General features: G+C 50.8%; 1 protein-coding gene and 1 long non-coding RNA gene across 2 annotated transcripts in view; both read left to right on the plus strand.

Annotated features, from left to right (window-relative positions):
- TIMM10B (translocase of inner mitochondrial membrane 10B) overlaps positions 1-18,233 on the plus strand; it is a 270,934-nt gene that overhangs the window by 98,605 nt on the left and 154,096 nt on the right. The gene's annotated exons all lie outside the window — the stretch shown is intronic.
- On the plus strand, positions 1,229-2,996 carry LOC310762113. Its single transcript, XR_014547872.1, has 2 exons — positions 1,229-1,699; positions 2,727-2,996. It is a non-coding gene; the product is annotated as an uncharacterized lncRNA (long non-coding RNA).

Below are 18,233 nucleotides of genomic sequence, written 5' to 3' on the forward strand. Positions count from 1 at the left end.
CATATGTCAGGAGTGCTCTGATGGTGTTTCCTGCTTGGCAGGGGGTTGGACTCGATGGCCCTTGTGGTCTCTTCCAACTCTATGATTCTATGATTCTATGATTCTATGATGTATGGAAGCTGGACCATAAAGAAGGCTGATCGCCAAAGAATGGATGCTTTTGAATTCTGGTGCTGGAGGAGACTCTTGAGAGTCCCATGGACTGCAAGAAGATCCAACCTCTCCATTCCGAAGGAAATCAGCCCTGAGTGCTCACTGGAAGGACAGATCGTGAAGCTAAGGCTCCAATACTTTGGCCACCTCATGAGAAGAGAAGACTCCCTGGAAAAGACCCTGATGTTGGGAAAGATTGAGGGCACAAGGAGAAGGGGACGACAGAGGACGAGATGGTGGGACAGTGTTCTCAAAGCTACAAACATGAGTCTGACCAAACTGCAGGAGGCAGTGGAAGACAGGAGTGCCTGGCGTGCTCTGGTCCATGGGGTCACGAAGAGTCGGACACGACTAAATGACTAAACAACAACAAGGGTATGTCTGTGTTTGAATAGGGTGTGAGCCTGTGACCTGGCTCAGAAACTAAGTATTTATCATTACAAAAGACTGGCCAGGCTCCCCAGGCAATCCAATCAAGTGACCATTAAACAGGTAACCTGTCAGACGAGATAAACAATGCACTCAGATTTCTGCTGTAGATAGCCTTTTCTGTGATGTTGGTATGATGTATATGGGGGGGGTTGGTCTTGGGCTACACGCCTTTTGTGATGTATGTATGATGTTTCTGAGGGTGGTCTTGGACTCCAGGGAGGGAATTTAAAATGTCTATATAAGGGCAGGCACACTTTTGTTCTGGGTTCCTTCTCCCTCCTGCGTGTGGGGAGTGAGGACCCTGTTGCACCAGATCAAGAAAGATCAAGCTTACTAGGTGCTTTGCTTCTCAATATTCTCTGGTTGGCCTCTGTTATTTTCTCCTACCAATAGGGAACCTATATAAGGACTCTATATGGGCTCTTGGAAACCCCATAAGGGGAAAAGGGCAGATTTTTGTTTACAACACTGTTCTCACAGGGGCCAACCAAAGGCCTGTGGGAATCAGACAAGCAGGATCTGAGCTCAAGAGCCACGCTCCCCTTCTGGGGTTTCCAGGAACTGTGGAGGCAGAGGCTGGTCATCACTGACTGTAGCCATCAATAGCCCTCTCTTCCCCCATGAATTAGTCTAATCCTCATTTAAATCTCTCTGGGTTGGTGGACATCACTGTCTCCCACAGGAGCGAGTTCAAGAGTGAAGCCTTGTGCTGTGTGCAGTTGAACGCTGAAGGGTTACTGTTGTTAAAGGAAATTTCCTGGGCTCCCTTGGATTGCCAAACATAGACGCCAGCCAAGAAACAGGAGCAAAACAGTGCCTGTAGGCCTGGTCTTTATTCAAAGGACTGTTGCAGCAGGACTTCCACCCACCCCATGGGAGAAGCAGGAAGAAGCCCAGAGCAAAGTATGACTCCCACTTTTATCAGTTTCACAAAGATACCCACGACACCCCAATGTAGCATCATGCATACATCATGAATACATCACAAATTTGGAGAGTCTGGCGACAGAAACCTGAATATCAAGTTTGCCCCCATCCCTCTCTTGATCTCCACCTCACACCTGTCAAGTGATGCAAAGGGAAACATTGACAAGTTCCAGTCTTCCTGGTCAAGGTAATCACCCTCCTTTGTCCTGACCATTCCTGGATGGTTTGCCATTGTCTCTGGAATGGCTACCTGTCTGGCACTCAGGGGCCAGGATGCCAGCAATTCTCTCCCATGCAAGAGGTTGCTAAGTGCCTGATCTCAGGCTTGAGCGGTTATGGCTGCCCACATCCCAGGCTCCCCTCTTGGTAGCCATTCCTTTCCTGAACAGAACAACGTTGGAATGGTGCAAATCCAAACTGGAGTGATTTTACATGACTTTCTAAAGTTTTCCCAGGGAGCCAGTACGTAGATACATTTATCAGTGAATTGTTGCATTTGGTAATGTGCAGCAGAGGCCCTTTGAATAGTGAATGGGGGGGGGGGGAGACACCTGTGTGCTGAAGTGTTTTGTGGCGACAGATACAGGAGTGATTGTGTTGACTTTGGTTTTGTGTGTGTGTGTGTGTGTGTGTGTGTGTGTGAATGACATCCACTAGAGGGGCAACGCCCCCAACCTTTGCATAAATTCCAATAACACCATATAGATATATACAATTAATGTGCATGAACTGCTCTGTCCCTGAAATGCAACAAACCCACTGAGCTGCACCCCAAAAGATGCTCCTGGACTCAGGACTCTTCTATTTTTGTCAGTGAATGTCAGAACATGAGAGCAGACCTCTTGCATCAGACCAGCGCCCAGTCCACTTCTCAGAGTTGCATGGAACTTGCCTTTCCCACAGCTGCCACACGCTGGGCCACCACCTTTGCCCAGGTCCCCACTGCAACCCCAAGTTCTCCTTCCTGTTCAGTCACCAGCACCTCGAACCCCGGGAGCAGACGTGCGAAATCGAGAGCATTTTTGTGCCCTGACACAGATCCCTTTGCAGCTGTTTACAACCCAGCCAGACGGAGCTGAGGAGCCTCAGAGCACGGCCTGGATGGCGGTGTCGGGGAGAGGACTCTGGGCTTCCTGAAAACATAAAGGGACCCAAGGATCATCTAGTCCAGCCACTGCAGTGCAGGAATCATTATTATTTATCATTATGTCTAGGCACCAGAAAGGGATCGGCATCACCTGAACCACCCTGGAGCCAGACTTCTGGCCCCTAAGATCTAGAAGGCAGCAGAGCACTTTCTGGAGGGACCCCCAAGGGAGAAGCTGGCAGGAGAACAGGGCCTTTTCTGCAGCGGCTCCTCATCTGTGGAATGCTCTCCCCAGGGAAGTTCGCCTGGCGCCTTCACCATTAGGCACCTTTTTAACCAGGCCTTTGGTTGACCTGATCAACATCCCATACCCTTTTAAATTGTGACTCTTTTGGGGGGTATTACTGGGTTATTGCTTGTATTTTTATTTTACAAACTGTGATCTTTTTATGTGAACTGCCCTGAGATATCCTGGTATAGGGCAGTATAAAGGTAAAGGTACCCCTGACCGTTAGGTCCAGTCGTGGACAACTCTGGGGTCGTGGCGCTCATCTCGCTCTATAGGCCGAGGGAGCCGGCGTTTGTCCACAGACAGCTTCCAGGTCATGTGGCCAGCAGGACTAAGCCGCTTCTGGCGAACCAGAGCAGCGCATGGAAACGCCATTTATCTACTTGCACTTCGACATCCTTTCAAACTGCTAGGTGGGCAGGAGCTGGAACTGAACAACGGGAGCTCACCCCGTCACGGGGATTCGAACAGCCAACCTTCTGATTGACAAGCCCTAAGCTCTGTGGTTTAGACCACAGTGCCACCTGCTTCCCACAAAGGGCAGTATATACCGTATTTTTCACTCTATAAGACTCACCAGACCATAAGACGCACCTAGTTTCTGGAGGAGGAAAACAAGAAAAAAAAATTCTGAATCCCAGAAGCCAGAACAGCAAGAGGGATTGCTGCGCAGCGAAAGCAGTGATCCCTCTTGCTGCTCTGGCTTCTGGGATAGCAGCGCAGCCTGCATTCGCTCCATAAGACGCACACACATTTCCCCTTACTTTTTAGGAGGAAAAAAGTGAGTCTTATAGAGCAAAAAATACGGTAAATTCAATAAATAAATAAAATAAAAAATCTGAGGGGTGCCCTCTTTGAGATGAAGCATTCCTAGCTGTGGGGGGGGGGTGGATGTCCCCAATTGTCCCAGTGGGGTGGAATGGCAGTGGAGCTGCAAAAGTGGCTTCATTATGGCAAAGGTGGAGATTGATGGGCGTGAGGGAAGGGAAGAAATCACAGGTTCAGGAAGGCAACTGCGGTGCCTGCGGGATTCGGGTGTTTCTCTGGCAAAGCTGTCACCAATCAAGGCCGCACTCCTCCAGAGGAATCCCCCAAGCAGCTGAGCCACGCGGAGAGCAAGGAAGCCTGAGGGCAGGATGGCAGAGTGTGACGGATGAGGTCCTTTTCGCCCAGAGACACAGGGACGAGGGAGGAGGAGCTGGCGGAGGAGCGTTTCCTGCCGGAGGCAAGAGGCAACTTGCAGTGAGAGGCATCTTCTGCATTATGGAACCCAAGTGCCAACAGAGCCGAGCGAAGAGGTGAGCAGCCACGGACGGGGAGGCGATGGGGGGAACCACTCAGCCCGCTTTCCATGGGTTAAAATGTGCACGCGGGGAAGTTCACTGATCCCGGCCGAGGGGGGTCTCATCTCCTCCTCGGAGAGACAAAGACTTGGCATTTTGTGGGCACCGGAGGAAAACAAGAGGATTTGCATTCCGATGCCTTTTCCTGCAGCCCAAATGAATACCTGACTCATCTCTTCACAGGACTGATCATCAGCAGTTTCCAGTTTCAGGGGAGGTGGTCAGGGAAAACGGAGCCTTTCTAAGTGGCGGGAAATGATGCCAGCTGAGGGTGCCCACCTGGGACGCCCACAGCAGGTGCCTGGAAGGCGGGGCTGGTCCTGCAGGTGGGAGGAGAGTCCCTAAGGCGGTTGGATGGTGCCTGGTCCGCCTCCTTCCGGCAAACTCCTGCAGCCAAGCCGGTGCCAAATGTCTTGGTCTGCTTTCCTTTGAACCCCATCAGGGAAGCTGAGATGGGGCAGCCCCTGTTGGGGCAGCCCAGGTCCTCCATGCACACTGCCCAGGCTTGCGCCCCGGAGAGGGAGGCAGCCATTACAAGTGACTGGTCTCTGCAGCCGCAGCAGGAGCTGTGATTCCCCAGCGGTTTGGCTTCACCCCTGGAGATGCACTCCATTGTCTCTTGAGCCAGTGTGGTGTAGTGGTTAAGAGCGGTAGACTCGTAATCTGGTGAACCGGGTTTGCGTCTCCGCTCCTCCACCTGCAGCTGCTGGGTGACCTTGGGCCAGTCACACTTCTCTGAAGTCTCTCAGCCCCACTCACCTCACAGAGTGTTTGTTGTGGGGGAGGAAGGGAAAGGAGAATGTTAGCCGCTTTGAGACTCCTTCGGGTAGTGAGAAAGCGGGATATCAAATCCAAACTCCTCCTCTTCTTGAGACAGACGGGTGCCCAAAACAATTCCCACAAGCAATAGTGCTGGGAGGGAGCGGGTGTTTTCCAGTCTTCAGCACCTTGGACAGCGGTCAGCACGCACCCTATCAGGGCCCCTTCTTTCAGCACCAGGGATAGGGACCACCCACTTTCCCCTCTGCTGGGGAAGAGACCCAGCAGAAGCCGAGGGCTTTGCTTTGGGTGAGAGGAAGCAAGAAGCCAGAGGGGGAGATGGGAAGAAAGCAGAGGAGGGAAAAGGAGGAGGGAGGGAGACCAGGCTAGCAAATGTTCTCTGCACACACAAAGCACATAAATGCTTCTGAATACCAGCTGCTGGAAACGGGGGGGGGGGGGGGAGCACGGCTGCTGTGCCCAAGTCCTGCTTGGAGGTCTTTCATTAGAGGGAATCAGGTTGGCCCCTGTGAGAGGATCCCTAAAGGTAAAGGTAAAGGTACCCCTGCCCGTATGGGCCAGTCATGTCCGACTCTAGGGTTGCGCGCTCATCTCGCTTAAGAGGCCGGGAGCCAGCACTGTCCGAGGACACTTCTGGATCACGTGGCCAGCGTGACGAAGCTGCTCTGGTGAGCCAGCACCAGCACAGCACACGGAAACGCCGTTTACCTTCCAGCTATAAAGCGGTACCTATTTATCTACTTGCACTTAGGGGTGCTTTCGAACTGCTAGGTGGGCAGGAGCTGGGACCGAAAGACGGGAGCTCACCCCGCCGCGGGGATTCGAACCGCCGACCATACGATCGGCAAGTCCTAGGCACTGAGGTTTCACCCACAGCGCCACCCGCATCGAGAGGATCCCTACCTTGGATCAAATCTATGCTTCCAGGTGCCATAAGAAAGCTGCAGAGATAGTGCAGGATAGTGCGCACCCCGGAAATGATCTCTTTCAGCCTCTGCCTTCTGGAAGAAGGTCCAGGGTTATAAAGACAAAGATGAGCCGCCTGAGAAACAGTTTCTATTCAAATGTGATTTTGGTTTGAAACACAGTGCAAGGTTGTCACTATGGGAGTATATGGTATTTAATTATGGGGTATCAGAGTTTTTAGGGGGCTAACCAGGCTGGGAGAGCTGGAATAGCAGGCTTGTTGGTTTCTGAATGTCTGGTGTAGATTTTCAATTTCGTTGTTCTGTATGGGACAATGACAATAAAGATTATCGTATCGTATTATCGTATTGTAGGGTGGCCTTTGTAGGCTAGGCTGAGAGGGAGAGACTGGCCCCCAAGGGGGAGAGCTGAGTGGGAGGATTTGAACACTAGTCCCTCCCCTGCCCCAGTCTAACGCTCTCCAACCACTACGCCAAGCTGGCTCTGGCTGTGACTCCCCTCACACCGCAAAGGCTGGGTGAGGGGCACAAGCAGGGCAGCAGGTGCCCCCCTCTTCTGGGGCAGCCCCTCAGCCCCAGCCAGGACCTGCCACCTTGGCCCCACAGAAGGGGAGACCCAGCGCAGCCCACAGGCAAGCCAGCCTCCAAATGGCACAAGGGGCCCCCTTGCTAGGCTGCCGCTCTGGTAGCTCTCCCCCTCCCCAGGAGGCCAGCTAAGCACCTCTGGGCCGACCCCTCCCCACTCAGGAGTGCAAGGAAGAAGGGGGGGTCCCTTTGTTCCCTGTTCTGGTGCCCACGAGTTGCCATAGCACCCAGATGGCCTCCATCGTGTTCCTGCACTGGCCTTGGCCTCGAACAAACTGCACCTGCCTGGCTCTGACAGAGGAGGCGGAGGCGGAGGAGGCTTGTCTGATTCCAGCTCCTGAGGGGGGGGGGCTACAGTGGGACCTTGGTTCTCAGACTTAATCCGTTCCGGAAGTCCGTTCCAATAACAAAGTGTTTTAAAACCAAGGTGCGCTTTCCCACAGAAAGCAATGCAAAATGGATTAATCTGTTCCAGACTTTTAAAAACAACCCCTAAAACACACACAAAAATTTTTTATTATTTTTTAGTTCAGCAACCCTGTTTCCTTTATTTTTATCTCAGCCAGGCACAGAAAGAACCGAGAGGAGCCCAGTTTCCCTCTCCCTGCCCTTTATCCAAAGGCAGAATCCTGATTAATCTATTTTTTATATATATAAATTTTTTATTAGGTTTTTCGTTTTGTACTTTATCCCATATCCATGAAATCAAAGCATCACTTACATCTTTGCTCCTCCTGAGCCTCCACTTCCCGCCCCCGCCCCCCACTCCCTGGCTTTCTTAGGTACACACTTTCATCTTAGTATTCCTATCTCCCCCGATTTACTGCATTTTTCGCTCTATAACACGCACCCGACCATAACACGCACGTAGTTTTTAGAGGAGGAAAACAAGAAAAAAAATATTCTAAACGAAACAGTGGATGTATGATTTTTGTGGTTCATGCTGTGGCCACAGACATGTGATCTGACAGTGAGTTTGGAGTAGCCCAATGCAAAAATCCTGAGGATGCATGTGGATCCATGCTTTGTAACCACGTTTTTGCACCACTGCGGCCCCAGGCAACAGTGGGTGCGTGGTTTTTTGGGTGCAAGATGTAGCCATGGGCATGCTATGTGATCTGATGGTGAATTTGGGGTGACCCAGTGCAAAAATCCTGAGGATCCATGTGGATCCGTGCTTTGTAACCACGTTTTAAGTGGGGAGGGAAGGAAAAGCACTCAAGGGACAAGGAGCACGCGTGGGGTGGGTGGAGAAGGATGCTGCTAATAATGCAGAAGAGGGGTATAAGGGGAGAAGGCTCCTCTCCTCTCCCGCTTTGCTCCTTTAAAGCAAGCAGGCTCTCTGTCCCTCTCTCCTCCCCACTCAGCGGCTCTTCTCCATTTCAAAGCAAGCCACGGAGGAGGGAGGGAAGGGGAACCATAGATCCTCTGCTCACAACTGCAGCAGATCCCCCCCGCCACCCGTAGGCATTCGCTCCATAACACACAGAGACATTTCCCCTTACTTTCTAGGAGGAAAAAAGTGAGTGTTATGGTGCAAAAAATACGGTACCTTCTTTTTATCCTTAAAAAAAAATCCCTTCCGTGTTTGTAAACCAGTTCCACATATCAACATTACAAAATATTTTAAGTAAAACCTGCAAACATTTTCAAAGGTTTACAACATTCTTTCATATATTGCATAAATTTACTCCAGTCCTTTTCAAACAGCTCGTTCAAACAACAATTTAACATTAATTTTACTATCTAATGAGCATTGATCCATAAAATGAAAGCAATAAACAATGTACTGCAGTCACTCAATCAATCAATCAATCAATAGCTGAACTGGGTTCCACAGAGTCACAAAAAGAAAAGAAAAAAGAGCCACAAAAACGGAGAATAAATAGCAAAACTCTGACCAAACTACGGGAGGCAGTGGAAGACAGGAGTGCCTGGCGTGCTCTGGTCCAGGGGGTCACGAAGAGTCGGACACGACTAAACGATTGAACAACAACAACAACAAATATCAAAACAGAGAGACCTCAGCGTAACACTCAAAACGGAGCACGTTCGGCTTCCAAAAATAGTTTGCAAACCGGAACACTTACTTCCAGGTTTGCAGTGTTTGGGTTCCAAGTTGTTTGAGTCCCAAGGCCTTTGAGAACCAAGGGACCACTGTATTTGGGGGCGGGGGGGCCTACCGCACTGAGCCAAGAACGCGGGTCTGACATGCACCTGGCAGCCACTCTCTGGCAGCGGGGAAGCCCAGCGAGGATGGTGGAGGGGTGAGATTCAGAGTTAGGCCCCTCCCTCCTCCACCCCAGGCCCAAAGGGGACCGCAGTGGGACTTACTGCCTATGAGGAGGGGGAACAGCAGTCGGAGGCCATGATGCTTGTGAGACCATGGGTGTTTTGAGTCCTGCTTGGGGTTTGGTTGGCCACTGGGGGACAGGATGCTGGACTAGAAGAAGTCCCTCTGGCCTCATCCAGCAGCTCTGCTCATTTCCTTAATTGGCCAACCTGACTCCCTGCCTGTGCAAACAGAAACAGATTGGCAGCGGCTGCGTGTCTCTGATCTCTGCAGCCCCAGCGCCCTGAGCCGCGGGGAGAGTGGCTGGACTCTCCCTGCACCTGGGGCAGAGGGGGGCTCTGTGGGGCAGGCTCCGGAGACCTCTCTCCTAGCTGCGGCTGTTTTGAACCCCCCTCGCCCCCCCCAAGGCTATGTCAGGTGTCGTGTGAGCTGAAGCTCTTCTAGACTTCTCTGCCTGGGCGCGTCTGCTGATCAGCCCCTCATCTCTCAAAGCTCCTTTGAGCCACGTTGCATCCTCATGGCCTGCGCATAGGAACCATGGCTAATTTAAAATGACCCCAAATATTATGTCTGGGGATCAGTAATAAACCCAGAGCTGATAATCACCCAGAGCGATAATAATCCAGCCTCTGGCTGACGGCTCAGGCTGGGCCACAAATGTCATAAAACAGAAACAATAAAACAAGATGGAAAAGATTATAGGTATATTAACTTCCACAGCCCAAACCACCAAGAGCCAACCTCTCCCCTAAGAGGGGGGCTCCACGCTTGCGTTTCGCCCTCCACATACAAAGATCAGATTGTGGCTGAATCTCTTTATGCAGCCACCGAACAAGCCATCCAATGGCTTCACACCAGCCCAGGGATGGCAATGCCACAGTGCCAGGGCAAGGGGCACAAAGCTCAGGGGACAGACCCCCTCCGAAGGCCATGTCCAGGGCTATCCAGCCATCCTCACCGGCGTCAAGGGAGATCCCCGGATGATCACCCTTCCCTCCAGGTTGCATCTGAGGAAAGGATCCTACCTGTCAGGGAACATCCTGAGGAGGAATGGTGGGAGCCTCCCCCTGCTCCGGATCCGGATCCTGAATCTTCCCAGGAGCAGGAGAACAATATAGATTTGGAACGGTGGTTTGCAGAGGGACATAGTTCAGAGAGCAGAAGCTGGGAAATACTGGATGGGGAACAGCTAGAAGCAGCACTGGGAGAGAGAGGGTTAACAGATTCACCGTCTCTGGAAAGCAGTCAAGTGGGTGGAAACCTTAATGGCGGGAGCACCGCCATACCTAGGAAAGGGATTCTTTGTTCTCTTGCTGTGTTCATTAAAGTTTCTAACTAGTAAGAAGACTCCTTTCCATGGATTCTGCTTATCTACTGCCAAAGGGGGGTGGGAGGAAGCCGATTCCAAGAAGCCTGACGCCACCCTCCTCAGCACCAGGGCTTTGTGCTGCTCAGCCAACAAGCAGCAGGTCCTAAGGCAAGGCGGCTGGGGGCCACCCCACCCTCAGACCCACAAATCCAGGTGGAATTTGGCAGCTCTCTATGGCTACTAGTCCTGATGGCGGGGCCCTGACTCCACGGTGCCTGCAAACTGGAGGTGGGCAAATGTCCCCCCATCTTCAAGAATGGCTCTAGAACAGAGCACTTGAAAAAGGATGCTGTGGTTGCTAAGACCTAGCATGGATTTAGTCAGAATCTCCCTCCTTGCTCTTTCAACCCACTGGTTTGTGTCCTCTCCTCTGGAGCAGCAGACAGCAAGCTGGCTCCATCTTCTATGACAGCCGTTCAGATATTGGGAGGGGACCACCGCCACCCCTCTCAGTCACCCACCTTCCTCTCCCACACGCAGGCGGCCAGGTGAGCTCTCTGCCTCAGGGGAGGACCAAAAGCAGGTGGCTTGTCACCCCCACCCCATGACAACGAGAAGTACAGCTGCCTTCCTTGGGGGCCAAGCCCGGGAGAGGGGCTCCTCCTGGCACAGACAGTGTCCATGGGGCAGCAGACCAGGCAGAGCTGCAGAGCAATTCCTGACGGGGGGAGAGAGGTTCCTGCTGCTGCCGTAAGGAGGCCCCCTTCTCCCCCCAAACAGGGGTCCCAGCACTGCGTGTGGAGCTCCACCGGGGCTGGCAAAAGGGTGGGGGGAGGCAGGACCCCCGGACACAGGCCGTTTCTGTGGCTGCAGCTGAGCTGGGAACATCGAGCGCCAGAAGCCCTGCAGATTTGCGAGGGGAAGCCTCGCCGGCTGGGGCACTGCAGGCTGCAGCTCTTCCTTGGGAGCAGGGCAGGGAGGGCTGAACATCACAACAAGGAACACCAATATGCTTTGCCACAAAGCTGCAGGAGATCCACATATAGCATTGTAGGTTCCAGGTGACTTGGGGATCATCTAGTCCAACCCCCTGCAATGCTGAGGAATCCCTGACGGGTCAGGTGGCTGTCCATCCTCAGCTTAAAAAAAACCTCCAACAGAGAAGAATCCATCTTCAGAGGGAGCCCAATCTACTCTCAGGAGGATGGATGGATGGATGGATGGGGGGGGGGGCGTGTAAGTCCTGTCAATCTGCATTTCTTAGTACAGAAAGTATGGATGTGATCTGTAGAGATCTTTTCTATTCTAATTAATTCAAGAGGGTTCTGGAATCTTCTGTGCATAAAAAAACAGGCAGAAGGTTCCTGGTGTTTGGGTTATTCCTTCAGAGAAGCTGAGTACAGCTGGGTTAAAGTGGCTCTGTCATCTCTTCTGTCAAGGTCATGCTGACTATAAGAAGAGGCCAGAAGGAGCCTGGGTTTCAATTTCTCTCTCTCTCTCTCTCTCTTCCTTCTGGTGTTCTGTACATAGTATGCTGACTGTTAAGGTTTAGACTTATTATAAGTTATGGTAAGTTTAAGTAAGTTGGGATGCGGGTGGCGCTGTAGGTTAAACCACAGAGCCTAGGGCTTGCCAATCAGAAGGTCAGCGGTTCGAATCCCCACGAGGGGGTGAGCTCCCATTGCTCGGTCCCTGCTCCTACCAACCTAGCAGTTCAAAAGCACGTCAAAGTGCAAGTAGATAAATAGGTACCGCTCTGGCGGGAAGGTAAACGGCGTTTCCGTGCGCTGCTCTGGTTCGCCAGAAGCGGCTTAGTCATGCTGGCCACATGACCCGGAAGCTGTACGCCAGCTCCCTCGGCCAATAAAGCGAGATGAGCGCCGCAACCCCAGAGTCGGCCACGACTGGACCTAATGGTCAGGGGTCCCTTTACCTTAAGTTTAAGTTAAGTCTGCTGCAACCGGATTTCTGATGGAAAGTGCCAGTCCTGAACATTTTGGATTTGTGACCATTATGCTCATTTGGCTTCAGTAGCAGTAAAGCTTTGCCGAATGAAATACAATTGCCTCTTTCTATTTTGGGGAATCCTGCAACGTGTTTAAGTTTTTACTCTACTAACTATACAATGGAATCTGTTCTGGATCAATACTGAGTAGAATTTAAATAACAAGTCCATGGGGTTCAATCAAAGCTTGATTTTCTAACGTTGACTAATTCCAGGATTTGTGGGTGACTTGTGCCCAGGGAGCTCTTTTTAACAGCCTCCCATCCTCTTCCTCAGTTTAGTACCTGCTTTTACTCTCCTTCCTCTTTCTTCCCAAGGACTGTCTAGCAATGGCATGGCCTGAAAGGAAGGAGAAGCCCTTCTGAAAGGGAAAAGGACAAAGTTTTCTTGACCAAAGGCCCAGATTTTGCTCCCCAGGCAGGCCAGGCTCAGAGGAGACCCTCCAACAGCAGCCTTGCCCAGCTGGACTCATGCCTTTCTTTCTTTCTTCCTGCCTGCCTGTATCTCCCCCCCCCCCGCCCAAGCACACAGCAGTGTCAGGCCACCCCGGGGGTTGGAGAGGGGCCCCTTCTGTACAATCCTCTGAGTCCTGAGCCACATTTAATTTTCATTTGCAAAACTAGTTCTCTTCCACCTTTCACCAGTCCAGGGAGGACCAAGGCAGTTTCCAGCTGGTGAGCTGCAATAACAGCACAACAACAGCTCATGAAACATATCTCTTCTCTTCTTCTCTTTGGCCGAGTAAGATTGTCTTCCATGAACAGGGAGTCCGTAAATGACTGTGGAGGCCAATTCTGGATCCACATGTCCTTCCACAGTGGGTTAGGGTTAGGGTTAGGTAATCACATTGAGAAAAAAAGAAAAGTCCCCCCCCCCCTTTCAGTCCCGTTCCGACATACCGACCCTTTGATGTATCTTCTTCTTGATATATTTTCCTGTTGAATCCAGCCCGTCGCTCAACTTCACAGAGGTCACTTCAATTAGCAGTCTAAACTCCTGTTCTTCACTCGAAACATGTGCATTTGCTTCTCTCTAATTGTTTATTTTGAGTTGCTGCAACCAGGCGCGCTATCGGAGACAGCGTCCGGGAGAGCCATCCCACACGAGTGCTGTGCGCCTAGTGCCCTCACCCCCTTCTTCTTTCGAACTCGGGGGTGATTTATCGGCAACCGCAGGCAAAGGCAGTGTTCCTCCATTCCCTGGGGTAACAAGGGAGGCTGCATACTCCCATATCAGCCTCTTAATTACCTCGTGTGAGCCGGAGAGATGGTATTGTTGGCCATCTTCCAATGCCCCCCTAGTGGCCCCCGCCTTGAGACGGTCTTTGAACCTCTTTTGTTGACCACCAGCATTACGCTTTCCGTTTTTAAGTTCGGAATAGAGTAGTTGCTTTGGAAGACGATCATCAGGCATCCACACAACATGACCAGTCCAACAAAGTTGATGTTGAAGAATCATTGCTTCAACACTGGTGATCTTTGCTTCTTCCAGTACACTGATATTAGTTCGCCTGTCTTCCCAGGTGATGTGTAGCATTTTTCAGAGACACTGCTGATGGAATCTTTCGAGGAGTTGGAGATGGTGTTTATAAGTGGTCCATGTTTCACAAGCATACAGTAAGGTTGGTAGTACAATAGCTTTGTAAACAAGCATTTTGGTTTCCCTGCCAATTCCCGGTCCTCAAACACTCTGTACTTCAGTCAGGAGAAAGCCACACTCGCAGAGCTCAGGCGATGCTGGATTTCGGCATCGTTGTTGGACCCTGTGGAAAGATAACTACCTAGATAGGAGAAGTGATTGACATTTCCCAACGTTACACCATTGAGTTGGATTTGTGGCACTGCAGAAGGGTTATTTTGTACTTGTTGGTGCAGCACTTTGGTTTTTTGGATGTTGAGCGATCGGCCAAGCTTTTCATAAGCTTCTGAGAAGATATTTAGGATGGTTTCATATACAAGAAACCTATCAGTAAAAGGTGAACATCAGTTGTGCTCTCTAGGCGCCAAAACTGCCACTGAGCAAATTGATAAGGTTTGTTTTTTAATGCACTCCAGAAACTCCGGACCGCTGGTGCCTGCCTGATATAAGAAGAGGCAGGATCAGGCCTGGTCTCCATCTAGCCAGCTTCCTGGTCTCACAGCGGCTGAGCAGTTGCCTGTGGGAATCCCAGAAGAAGGACCACAAAGACCTCTCTCCCCTCCGGTGGTTTCAAGCAACCAGGATTCGGAAGGATGGCTGGAAGGAGGCGGCGGGGCAGGGCCCTCGTGCCCAGGAGCCCTTGATCTCCTGGGGTGGGCATCCCAGAGGGGTCCCACTTGCCGGGAGAAGGCTTCTCTGCTCATCTCAGCTCCCCGTTTATCCTTACGCTTCCCCGTGAGGGCTCTGCGATGTTGAGAGGCTCATGAAGGGCTTTTCATCTTGCTGAGAAGACTCCGAGGTCCCTGGAGACAAGATGTGCTTCTGGCTGTCAATTGCTTTAAAAAAAGAGAAGATTTTGTTGAAGTAAACCAAAGAAATCAATGCGATAAAATGAAGATAAGCACACATAAAAAGCATCAAGGGAGACGTAATATTGCTCGAGACCCTCAGGAAAGCAAAATTCTGCCTTGTGTCGCAGAGAGGGAGTCCTGGGTACCTGTACTTCTTTATTTTATTCACTTATTTCATGAAATTTATACAATGTTTGGTTGTTTTTAAAAAAGAAACCTTAAAGTACGGTAACTTAAAAAGATAAAACAAGAAAATCAGGAAAAAATTACAACAGCATACAAAAGGTTAAAATGCTGCTATAAGAATTCGGATGTTGTTGTTGTTGTTTAGTCATTTAGTTATGTCCGACTCTTCGTGACCCCCTGGACCAGAGCACACCAGGCACTTCCACTGTCTTCCACTGCCTCCCGCAATTTAGTCAAATTCATGCTGGTAGCTTCGAGAACACTATCCAACCATCTCGTCCTCTGTCGTCCCCTTCTCCTTGTTCCTTGATCTTTCCCAACATCAGGGTCTTTTCCAGGGAGTCTTCTCTTCTCATAAGGTGGCCAAAGTATTGGAGCCTCAGCTTCACGATCTGTCCTTCCAGTGAGCACTCAGGGCTGATTTGCTTCAGAATGGAGAGGTTGGATCTTCTTGCAGTCCATGGGACTCTCAAGAGTCTCCTCCAGCACCATAATTCAAAAGCATCAATTCTTCGGCGATCAGCCTTCTTTATGGTCCAGCTCTCACTTCCATACATGACTACTGGGAAAACCATGGCTTTAACTATACGGACCTTTGTTGGCAAGGTGATGTCTCTGCTTTTTAAGACGCTGTCTAGGTTTGCCATCGCCTTCCTCCCAAGAAGCAGGCGTCTTTTAATTTTGTGACTGCTGTCACCATCTGCAGTGATCATGGAGCCCAAGAAAGTAAAATCTCTCACTGCCTCCATTTCTTCCCCTTCTATTTGCCAGGAGGTGATGGGCCCAGTGGCCATGATCTTCGTTTTTTTGATGTTGAGCTTCAGACTATATTTTAAGAATTCGGATAACCGTCATTAAAAAATGCATGTTCGTAAGTGCACAAGGTAAATGCTTGCACATAAGTGCATAAACCATATTCCTGAAAAAGAGAGCAACACAGCGGCCCAGTCTGGCCCTTAAGTCATCCTCAGAGACAGGAAGACCTTAATGGAGCAGCCTTCTGCAAACCCAGTTTATCAGATATCTGTATTATTTTGCGTTTTTGTTTCAGAGGCTTTTTTGGTTCATTTCTTTTCCTGACTGCGTGGAACAGAAGTTCAGCTACTGATTGATTGACTGATTGTGTGACTGCGGAAATGGATCAAAGCCCCCCATCCAAACAATGACTATCATCAGTGTGGGTAAGAAAATAATAATAATTTTAATTTTTATCAATTACAATACAATACTGTCTTATTTATTTGACAGTACGGGACCTTGATTATTGCTTTCATTTTATGGACCAATGGTCTCATTGGATAGTAAAATTCATGTTAAATTGCTGTTTTAGGGGTTGTTTTTAAAAGTCTGAAACGGATTAATCTGTTTCGCATTCCTTTCTATGGGAAAGCGCACCTTGGTTTTGGAACGCTTTGGTTTTGGAACGGACTTCCGGAACAGACAAAGTTTGAGAACCAAGGGAGCACTGTATTCAGATGCATTGCTGCCTCTGACTCTGCAGGCAGGGCTGAGAAATCCTGCCTAGCAGCCTCCCGTCACAATATTTGTTTTTTATCTTTTACATTTATATCCCACTTTTTCGACTGAGGAGCTTCAGGTGGTGCTTCTCCCCCTTCGATCCCCACAACAACCCTGTGAGGTAGATTAGGGCCGAGGGGCAGTCACACCCAGGCAGCTTCATGGTCAAGTGGGGGACTTGAACCCTGGTCTCTTCCTCTAACCACTACACCACCGCTGCCTCCCACTGGTTCTGTCAGGTCTGGTTTTGCTTGTCAGAGGAAGGGGAGATCCCACAGCAGATCCCAGAGCACACGGCCCCAGCTTGTGGTGCCAAATATAACCATGCAACGCGGATCTCTGGCAGAACTCAGGAGAGGCTGAGTCACTGGGAACCTGATCCGTAAACATCCCTTTCTTGATGCAATGTGGAGCCTTTTTATTTTTGGTGCTCATTGTGTTGCCAATGGGCTTCAGTTATTGCTTTACGTTTCTGAACATCTTGAAAGTCGTGCGCAGCACACACTTCTTGCTGCCTCATTTCTGTATCTTCCCGCAACTATTCAGATAACCCGCTTTTATCATTTCTTCCGGCAAACGCAGCCTCCCACGCCAGCCCGGGCTTCGTTCGGTTCCACGTCTATCTCCTGAAGTTCTCTTTGCTATTTCACTGCTATTTGCAATAAAAATGCTTTTGAAAAGAAAAGGCAGAATCTATTGCCAGAGCAAAGCTTTGCTCTAAATAAGGACCAGAGGCAGAAAATCAGGAGGAGGGGGGCACCTGCACCCTCACCTGTGGGTCACGATGTCCCCCCCACCCCACCATCTCATTAGCCAGGCCACTCAGGCACACAAAGGGCCCCTTCTGCCCCGGAACAAAACTTGAGCCTTTCCAAAGCACAGAACCTGGGGAGGAATTTCATCTAATCTGCCGAATGCGTCTTTTCAATAAACAGCGGACGGCCGGCGGAATGAGAAGAGCCGGCAGCCAGCGGGGAAGGAAGGCAGCTGGGGTCAGTGTCACACCAACCTCTCCGGATCAGACGTCAGCACTGACGGGAGGGAAAGGAAATGAAGAGAGGAGAACAACAGCAGCAGCAGCGGAGGAAGAAAGGAGGAGGAGGAGGAGGAGGAGGGGAGGGGGCCAAGTCCCCCCTGCGCTGGGGGAGCCCGGCCTGCTGCCCTTCAAGTACAGAGGGACAGAGAAAGAGGCCTGGGATGGAGACAGGCCCTCAGTCCATCTAGCTCAGTACTGTACTGTCTACACGGATGGGCAGCAGCTGCTCTCCTGAGACCTTCTGCAAGCAAGGCAGCTCCTCTCCCCCCTGGAGCTCTTCTGGCTCCTTAGCTACCGTATTTTTCGCTCTATAGGACGCACTTTTTTCCCTCCAAAAATGAAGGGGAAATTTGTGTGCGTCCTATGGGGCGAATGCAGGCTTTTGCTGAAGCCTGGAGAGCAAGAGGGGTCGGTGCACACCGACCCCTCTCGCTCTCCAGGCTTCAGGCAGCTATCCGCAAGCCTTCAGAGGCTGGCAGGAGTGCCCGCTGGGCTCCAAAGGCTTGTGGATAGCCTGTTCTGGGGGCTGGGGTCGGAGGAAGCTCGGCCGTCCCCCGCCCCAACCCTGCGGCTAAAAACGAAGCCACACACAACCTCTCCCGCTGGAGAGGTTGCGCGTGGCTAAAGAGGAAGCCAAGACAGCCAGCGGGATGGATCCCACTCGCTGTCTTGGCTTCTTTGCTCTTTGGGGCTGGGGGTGGAAATAATTTTTTTCCCTTTATTTCCCCCCCTAAAAACTAGGTGCGCCCTATAGTCCGGTGCGCCCTATGGAGCAAAAATTACGGTAAATCCTGGGGCTCCCATGTTGGGCAGGCTATAACCAAAATCTTGATGAATCCCAACTTCTACCACTTCCAGGATTTATGGCTGACCTG

The sequence above is a fragment of the Podarcis filfolensis genome, assembly GCF_964270895.1.
Source record: "Podarcis filfolensis genome assembly, chromosome: 4".
NCBI classification, from domain to species: Eukaryota; Metazoa; Chordata; class Lepidosauria; order Squamata; family Lacertidae; genus Podarcis; species Podarcis filfolensis.